This window comes from Catharus ustulatus, chromosome 4, assembly GCF_009819885.2.
Source record: "Catharus ustulatus isolate bCatUst1 chromosome 4, bCatUst1.pri.v2, whole genome shotgun sequence".
In the NCBI taxonomy this organism is placed as follows: domain Eukaryota; kingdom Metazoa; phylum Chordata; class Aves; order Passeriformes; family Turdidae; genus Catharus; species Catharus ustulatus.
Genome location: NC_046224.1, coordinates 50,505,646 through 50,515,682, shown reverse-complemented (window position 1 = coordinate 50,515,682; position 10,037 = coordinate 50,505,646).

Below are 10,037 nucleotides of genomic sequence, written 5' to 3'. Positions count from 1 at the left end.
CTTGGAATTCCACCCTGAATGACAGTCTGTAGTTGCAGTTATCTCCTCAGTGCTTCCTTCTGTGAAAAAACTGCTTCCCTTTGGATACCAGCTGTGCATCTCACTTTTTACACAAAACCTAGCAAAGAATGCATTAAGTGTAATGATTGTCAGATGCTGTTGTTCACTCACAGATGCAGTTGCTTCTCTTCAAAATGCCATTTTGTCCCAGTTTTTAAAGATCTGCTTATTGAAAGATCCAACAGGAATTTTACTCTTTCTCAAAACTTGAAAAATGAGAAAGGTACTATGGCATGTGTCTGTATAGGGCTGCCTATGGTCAGGAGTTGGTATGGAGAGGGAAAAAAGGCACCTGTAAGACAAATAGGGCCAAGTTTTGGGTAAGTGTGATCCTTATAGGGTTCAGTGGAGGTTTGAGAATTTCAGCACTATCAGGTTGAGAATGGGAAAGTGTTAAACATTTCTCAGTGTCTTAAATAATCGAAAAACCGTTATTTCAGTGGAAAAACATTCTTTTGAAAGCCTGTCATTTAAACTCTATGCCAATAATTAAAAGATAGCATTAAAGAACTTTTCCTGTAGCTAGAACGTCATAAACATTATTATATATTTCTTTTCAAAATGTGATTTATGTGGTGTTACGCTGCTAGCATAATGTTACATTTTATATTTCATTGTTCCTGAGAGGAAGAATATTCCTTGTGTTTTTCTCGAGTGCGTGATGGTGGACATGTCTCAGCCATCAGATATGCTATATCAGAGTCAAAGTTGCACTGGCAGAACTGGCTTCTGCTCCTCTACAGAAATCCTCTGCCACTCTTGGCACTGGGGTTTCTCTGTGTCATTTTCCCTCTTTGATTTTGTCTCCTATTTGCTTGCTTGTTCATTTGTTTGTTTATAAGAAGCGCTTTCCAGCCTCTGGCTGTGGTGAGTCTTGGGTCTCTGCCAGCTATCGAACGCATTGAGATACTGCAAAAACAATGTTTCTTTAGCTTTTTCCCAACAATAAACAGAAAGTCTAGCTCAGTACAAAACTCCTAAGGGAAAGCACGTTTACCTCCAGCTGCTGGGTCCACACCAGCTGTTAACCTTGTTGTTTAACTTCTGCATGAATTTTGGTGGAAAGGCCAGATGCTGCAGAATTAAATGGCTTGTGTCCATCATTTTGAGGGAGAAAATGAGACTACAGTGGAAGGTCATGACATCTTTTTTTGAGAAAATCTGGGATAGAGATGGAGGTAGGGAAGGTTTTGTTGAGAAATTATTGTACTGGAGGCTCTGCATAACACCGTGGGAAGTAGCAAATACAGTGTTCCTGCAAACAGAGTGGGAACTGTTTCCTCTGTTTTGCAGACTGTTTTTCATTTTTTTACTGTGGTTTGGTTATCTGCAAGCTGCACATAGCTATGCATACCGTAGGTACTTAAGGATACTGTCTGGAGCAGCTCCAAACTGTGAAATACTGTTTTAACACTAACATGGGCACTGGAAATCCCAAGGCTCTCATTCAGAGATGAGACCACCTGACCCAACATAGTGGCACCTGAAGTCCTTTTAAGACTGTCTAAATGCAAAGCATTGCTGTGAGCTGTTAAACTGATTGAACATAGTATGGCAGAGAAATGTCTGCCAAGCAGAAAAGCAATTGACAATTGTTTTATAAAGACTTTTGAGCAAGTTTCAAGTATCGTACTGATTTATTTAACACTGACTATTTAATAAAAGTGGTCTGAATAAGACAATATTTTTATTTCAGCTTCAATGTGGCAGTAAAAATTCCACATTTAAATTTTTTTTCCCCCAACTGTGGGTTCTTGCAGACACTACAAATACACTTTCCTCAAACCATCTAGGTATAGACATCTACTCTAATATCAGCTCCTGATGGATAAGCAGAACCCAAAATTAAGGAGTGTGTGTGTGTATACAACACATATGTATAGGTATGCATTTGTCTACACATATGACTCTTTGAAACCCAAAAATTCTGCAGGCATTCTTTGTAGTGCTTTAAAAAAAACCAAAAAACCAAAAACAAAACAAAACAAAAAAACCAAAAAAAAACCCACAAAAAAAAAAAAAACAGAGAGAGATGTAGCTTTGTTTTCCCTTTGCCTCTTTGAAGTTTCAGTGTAAGTCCAACATTTTTGCGTTACACACACATCAAAGCCATTTCTCAGTGCTGTACTCATTTCAGCATGGGAGTGCACACAGTGGACCTCAGCTTTCCTGCTGGAGGCAGCGGGTGCTCAGTGAGCAGCAGTCAGTGTCACCCCCATGACAGGTGGTCCCGCCACATTTTCTGAAGTGGACCTTCATTAACGAGAGAGCTGTTTTGTAGCTTACCCTGCTTGGCAACTGAAATAGTTCCTTTGAGATTAAAACCTGAGTCCGTGTGCTTAGACTTGGGTTTGTAAACTTCAGATGAGAAAGAAATCCTGAGTCAGAGTTTGTAAAGTCCACAGCTGGAATTAAAAATGGGTTTCTTAGCATCCTAGTACTTGTCTCATCCAACTGTGACACTTATCAAATGGCCTTTAAGATTTGAAAGACTTTTCTGAAGGTCTGGGCAGGGAGTGCTTTGCCCAGGACAACCCTGGACTGGATGACCCTGCCTACACTGCTCACAGATGGCATTGCTGTTGGCTACCCTGGGAGGCTGGCACTCCTCCAGCACTTCTGGCTTCCTCAAGGTACAAAGAACACTTCACGGACAAAACCACTGAGAAGCGTTGCTAAGGAGAAACTAAACATTTGTGTCTGCACAGGAGACAGCGCTGCTCCTTGTCTGGGTGTCAGTCCTGTGAACTGTTCTTTCCCACTGGACCTGCTCCTCCACAGACCCCTCCCAGTCCTGCCTGCACCCAGCTCTGTGCCCTGCTGGGGTGGACCAGCAGGTCTCATTCCTCCTGAGCTATCCCATCGCTGTCTACAGCCGTGTGCGCAAATTTCCTGCCAACGGCAGTGAACAGCTGGTCTGGTGCTTCCAAGGCGCAGTAGCTGCCATAGGTACCTGGCAGGGTGTGCAGCCCACTGCTGTGGGCCCAGCTGTGCACCTGTGAAGGGTTGGCACTGGCCCTGCTCCCCGTGGGCTGCTGCTGTCCCTGACAGTGTGCAGAGGCAGGGACAATTTCTCTGTCCTTTGGTCAGAGCCAAAGTGTGAGTTTTGGAGGGTGCTCTCATGCTGCAGGAGGAGGAGGAAAGTTCTCCCTGCCCTGGGACTGATAGCAGCGGGCAGAGCAGCTTAGCACCTGTCAGAGTGGGATATGAGGAAGCTGTAACACACTGTTCCATTGGCACAGGGGGGAATGTTTCAAATCACAAGCGTTTGCAGATGGCCTGTCTTAATTAGCTTTGACAAGTACCTAAGTTACTTTAAGTTACACCACAAACAGGATCCTGGAGCTTTCATTTTTGTCACTTTTAAAAGCTTTTTAAAAGCTTTTTCCCCTCCTCCTGCTACAGTATTTCCATGTTCTGTCCATATAAGGCTCTTGAGAAGAAATAAGATCTTTACGTAGCTTAGGAGCTATATTTTGATTGACTAAATGATTTATAATTAGGAGGTAGCTCCTGCCAGCACTCTTCATACGTTGATTGAGAATTGCCTGCAGCAAATCAATGCCAGCAGAGCTGACAGAAAAGCACACTGGTGCCTTCTCAAACCGAATATCTTGCAACCCCAATTTTCCTCTTTCCTCATGGTGACTCAGACAAATTATCTTTATGGCCAATGACTACAGGAGTTTCAGGTTTTCACTCCAAAAGCCACTAGCAGAATACTTAGTCACAGAGTTATTGATGCTCTATTACGTGGGAGTAGTGGTGCTGGCAGCCTCGTTAGAGCCCCTGAATGAACTCTGTGTGAGTTCAAGTGTGCCTCTATCTTTGAACAGATGCAAAGCAGCAACCTTTCCTCACCTGGTAGAAGACACTTGATCTCATTGCCAAAAAGGTGGTTCTGGAGTGGGCTCACTTGGGCAAGATTAGAAACAGAAAAAAAATGGCTTCTATGGGCCTTTGATGAGATACAAATGTGGGTTTTTTCATTTCCTAATGAAATTATGGCATAACAGACTCCTGGAATATTCCAGCCAGGAAAGTGTTGGTCACACAATCCATCTCAACTGCAACAGAGGATCAATATAGGACTCTGTCCCCAGTATTTTGGTTTTCCCTTAGCTGAGATGGATCTGTGTCTGCTGAGGTGGACCTTGGCTGAAGTGGATCTGTGAGGTGTCTGCTGGGCAAATTCCCCTTTTGGATAAAACTGAGGAAATCCTTGAGAGCTACCTTGTCTGTAGATGGGCAGGCTGGGGAGACAGGAGCATGGTGATTGCAAAAAAATGCAGTAAGTGATAAACAAGGGATCACTTTTCTTCCTCTTGGTGATTTCATCCAACTCTCTATTGCATTGGACTTTGGTATCAAACCACAGTCACCTGCTTGAGCCACGAGTGCCCTATGTATATTAAAAAAAACCAGATACAAGCCACATAAACTCAGGAGATTAAAATAGAAGTTTCCTGTGGAGTATTATTTCATTTGCCTCATGGATCTCCACTCTCAGAGTTTTATATTTGTATATTTCTTTTTTAACATCCAACCCAGACAAGCAGAATTTTTCTGGGAGCATAGGGCCTAAAGGGCATCCACTGTCCCAGCAGATATGTAATGAAATCCCTTATCTAAATGTACTGTTTACTACAAAAGTAGTAAGCTTACTAGCACCTACTGCTTTCTCTTGAAAGACTATAAAACACTGTTTTCTGATGGTTAGAAATGTGCTTTTAGCTTAAAATAGTTGATTTCTTTTTCATGCTGTTTGTTCTTGTGCCAACATTGTCTTATGGCTTGAACGATTCTTCTGCCATGCTGGTTTTTAGACATGTATTTATAAACTGTAATTGTATCCCACTCAGTGCTGTTAAGCTATATTTGTCTCATCAGTAAAACTAACTCCCTGTGCTTGTCCTACTGGATGTCTGCACCTGTTCTAGCTTCAGTTCAGCTTTCTTAGAGCTGTGGTTGGCATGCTGCCCCAGGGGTATGCACAGTACAGAAAACACCCCTCCCTGCCCACTGCCATGTCTCACCCAGAGCATCCCAGGATTTTTCTGCTCTGAGTCATGCCAGCAGCTCCATTCAGGCCATTTTTCAGTTGTTTGGCTTCTCCCCTGTCTCTCCTTCCTTGTGCTGTGCACAGATGCTGAGATGCAATTTACAGTAAAATTTCTCTTGGCTGGTATGTATCTACCTGGCTTTGTTCAATTAGATTTCCATTGCCTTATTGTGAGAAATGAAACCTCGTGATTCTCATGAGTATATGTAATTTGAGCAGCCGGAACTTTTAGGGAAACATTAGAAATTATGTGACTGTAAGGAAAAAATAATCACATTCAGCATTCATTTTTCAGAGTTATGTTTCAGATGTGATGCAGTTGGCTGTAATCAATATTGGTGCATCAAGGTGTTGCCAGAAAAAAACCTTATGTTGCCAAGTCTTATAACTTCAACTGGTGTTTTTTCCTCAAATCCTCTCTCCTAGAATTGTTATTGCAAGTTAAATTTTCTAACTTTTACTGAAATAAGTTTCTAGTTTCAGAAAGAAATATGTTGTAAACCCCAAATCCAGAGAACAATTCCTATGTGCCTAAAAGGGACAGATTACAAAAAGAAAGGAGGTTGAATTTCTAGGGCATGTAGCAAAAGTGCTAAGGTTTTCAGAGCATTTAGAGTCTTCAGTGTTACCAGAAGATAGGAAATAGTATAATTTGACCAAAAAGTCCTGTTTTTCTACACTTTTAATTGGGATTTGCTTCATGGAGAGACATCAAGTCAGAAGTGGTTCATTGAAATGTATTATGCTGAGGGCTCAGGTACACTCTTCTACTCTAAAAAGACACAAAGAAGGAAGATAATAAGAATAAAGCAGCCATGGAAAGCAGGAAGTACATAAAATTGCTGGGGTGAGTTTAGTGCCTGTGAGGAACTGATAATGAGTCTGAACTTTGCAATGCACGCTCCTATCGTGGGTGATGAGAAAGCCACATATGGGCTGGCCCCTGCCTCTGCCAATTCCCACTCCTGTGTCACTCATGGAAGGGCTGCAGCTGGTGAGAAGGGTTGGATATGCCAAGATTCAGGCTTGAGTAGGATCCACAAATGAGTTTAAGACAGGATTTGAAGGCTTGTCTTCACAGGTGGTGTGTTTAGGTGGCATTGACCCTTACTGCTGTCTGTGCTGTACTATGTTCATCCCAAATGTAGGGATTTCTGTAAAAAAAGCAAAAATGCAATGATGACCAGGAGGAAGCTTCACTGCCTGTCCTCTTTATACTGTTTAACAGTGAACTAAGAATGGAGTTTTCTTGCAAATAAAGGCTTCTGCTCTTTCCTTCAATACAAAGTTTCCAGGACAAACTAAGAGAATGCACTTAATGGAAGCACAAGACAGTATTATGGATGACTAAATTAAAGTTGGAAAAAAAACCCAGTTTTCAAGCACATTTTGAATATTTATTTTGAAATATTATCAAAAGCAGGGGGGTTTTTTGCCATAGAAACCTGGAGAATGAAGAAAACAGATGAAAAGTCAGAGGAAGTCAGTTTAAACATGAAACTAAAAATATTGCAAAAATTTTGTGCGTAACTTTCATTTTCAGACACACACAAAATTTGCTGAAAAAAAATCAGTTAAACAAATGAAGCACATCTACATTTGGATTTTCTACACAGAAAGGTTTTATCTCACTAAAATTCAAATCCTACTAAGATTTTATTGTCTGTTTAGCTTAACACACATAAACATTTCTTATTGCCAAGATGGATTAGAAATCCTGTTCAAAGGGCTTCTGTAAAGCTTCTAATTGCTGTGAGATGTCACAATAAGACCCTTAAACCCAAAAGAATTCTCTTTGTGTGGTGACAGGAAAACATGACAATATTATGGTCTGCCTTCATGAATGACAGAGGAGAAGACAACCAAGGCCCACTGCTGAATAAGGCAATATTCATACTCAAGAGTTTGCAGGTGCATTTGCTTCCCAAAGATACTGTTTAGATTAAATCTGTTTAGGAGAATAAAGGTGTTTTTACTTGACAATGAGCATAGCCAGGTGCAACTAAATTCTGGTCCAACGCTAGAACAGATTTTGGTTTTTGCATTATTTGTCCACTTGATATCTTTTTTCTCTGCCTTTCATACCAAGGTTATTAGGAAAAAAAATCAACTTGACTTTAGCCTTCAAAATGGGCAAAGACCAGGCTCATGAAACAGCCTGCTCTAGGAGCTGGTTGTTTTGTGTACATTGGTGATGCAAAAACCAGGGTGGAGGAGGAGCATGGTTTGGTTACTGACAGCTGCTGTCCAGCTGATGTAATTCAGTAATAGCCAGTGACAGGCAGAAACCATAGAAGATACAAATGATAATTCTTTGGGGAACTCCAGAGATAAATAATTCATCAAAATGAATTTTATAGTAGGGGTCAAAAGAAATTGAAGACAGCCTGAGTGTTAACTCTCTGAGGGAGAAATTGACTGATTGCTTTTGTACAAACTATGCAGGGGGGAAATACAGGCAAATTAAATGTAAATTGAGAATACAACCTTGTTCCTGCTATCTGGAACCAAAGTAAGAGAGATACAGGAAATTAAAAAAAGGAAGCACGTTTTTAAGGAAGTGTCAATAACTGAAACTGGTGCTGGGTAACAGCAAAGGGGAGTCGGTTGTCACAGGTCCATGCTGTTGTACAATGTATGTATCGTATACTCACAGTAGAAGAATGTCTTCTTAGCATTCAGTTCAGTCACTTGCCCATAGTTAGAAGTCAATTCATCTCCCCAAAATATTTCCTGTGTCTGAGGCAGGACACATCTGTCTGTGAGGGAAGGACAGAAGTGCCAACATGGGACATTGTTCTGGCTGCCAGGGACTAACTGATAGGGTGCCTAAAACCATTCCCTGCTGACTGGGCTAAGTCACCCTGCAGCACCTGGTGCCACTCTGCAGCTGCATTTTGGAGGTTGCTTTTCCAGGAGGAGGAAAGCCATCATGCCCCACACAGCTTGAAGTTCCTGGAGGAAAAGCAGTGGTGCTTCAACTAAGCAAACTTAATGTCTGTTTCTCTGGGACTGCTTTTAAAAGCATTTCTTGGTGAAGCTCTTCTTGGTGAAGAACAAGGTGACTATTTTTTCCACAAACTAAGCTATAATTCTGCAACTGTTTGTGTTTGGGTTTTATGTTTGCCTTACTTTGTGAACTCTGACTAGTCAAATAACTTCATCCAGACCAAACTTGGTATTTGAATAAACATGGGCTTAGGAATGAGTTGTTATAAGACTGTGAAAATGGCATGTTGCTTATGTTCAGTACAAAATTTTCCACCCAGTCTTATATTTTCAAAACTGGCCTCTAATTTTGTGTATCCAAACTTAGTCTCCCAGAGGCTGAGTTTCAGAGGTCTTGCCTGCCCCCAAGTTTGAGTGTGTACACTTCACAGTCCCCAGAATAGCTTCTGCAGGCCAATCTGCTTTGTTGCAGCCCATGTTTTGTGCTATTCTGGATTCATAGTTGTTCATTGTCTGAGAACTGCTGTCTGCGACACAGAAAATGTTTTCCACACTGTAAGTTTTGTGTTCCTTAAATCTGTGAAACTTTCTCTTCTTTTATATTGTCTTAGATCAAAGGTGTCCTTCCTATCCAGACCGAGAAAAAAAAAAAACAACTTTTTATTTTTCATCATAATCACATGTAGGCTACAACTATGAGAGTAAAAGGAGAGATGCTTTAAATACTTCAATTATTTAGCTGAGTAACTCAGAGAAAAATCTCTTTTCAGCAAAATGGGGGAGGAGAATCAGAAAATAAACCACTTAAAATGTTAGATTTTTTGTATGCTAACTTTGTCAAAGGCAGGGAGTTCGCTACTTTCTCTTTTTCCCCTTATGTGCTTGCACCTTTTCAAAGGGAGGCATTTCTCTTTTCTGATCTGATAACAAGTTAAAATGTGAATCTAATCTCTCTCTTATGTGCAGAGATTTTGCTGTGATTTAGGGGAAAAGGATGTGCATGTGGCAATGTACCAGCTTCAAAAAATAAACAGAAGAACAGTATGGTGAATTGTACTGATCCTAGGATTAATGCTCTGGCTTATTACTGGATTCATGCTGGGTGCAGGTAGCATTAAAAGAGGCTAAAAAACCACAAGGGACTCTGTAGGGATTTTTTCCTCTTTAAGACAAAACAAGCTGCCTCTCCTGTCAGTTATATGCAACTGCCAGAGCCAGATGAGAAGCAATGACATGACAAATAAATGCCTGGGGCACATGGTAGGACCAGCCTGTGGCTAAAAGCTGGTGTCCAGGCTGTTTCTACAGGGAGAGCAACCACGACACCGTTTTTACTCTGAATTCTTCAAGATCACTCCATTTAATCCACTAGGTAAACTGAGCATCACTTCCCTGGCAATGTAGCCTAGAAAATAAAGAAGGAGGAAAAGCTGCTGCACTGTTTTTCAGAAAGCAAGAAGCAGCTGAGGCCTGTGCAAAGGATGTCAGCTGCTGATGAAGAGGAGTGTATTTTCTTGGCTGAGCGAGTAGCAGAGCGTGAGAAGCAGAGTGCATACACAGTCACTTGCTGGGAACCTACCAGTGAGCTTTCCTCAAGGCTTTTTGTGCAATAACCCCAGCACTGAGTGACAATTTTGCAGATGTATATGCAGACAAAGAATAGATTCTTTCAGCCCTTATGCCAAGAGGGAGCACAGTGCCCATCTCCTGCGATGCCCAGCCGTGTCTGTTGCTGGCTGCCCCATTAATTCACACTCCCTTTGAAGAACAGGGGATGAGGGTTTAGTGCAGTCCTGGTGGAACACAGGGCAGTCTCAGGATCCTGCATTGTACGGGGCAGGGGTCAAGGTCCCCCCTGGCTGCTCCATTCCATATGACTGACCACAACCTACACTGCTCTCCTGCCAGGGAGCCCCCAGGGCAGGCAGGCACCGAACCACTGCTTGTAAATAACTCAAACCAAAAC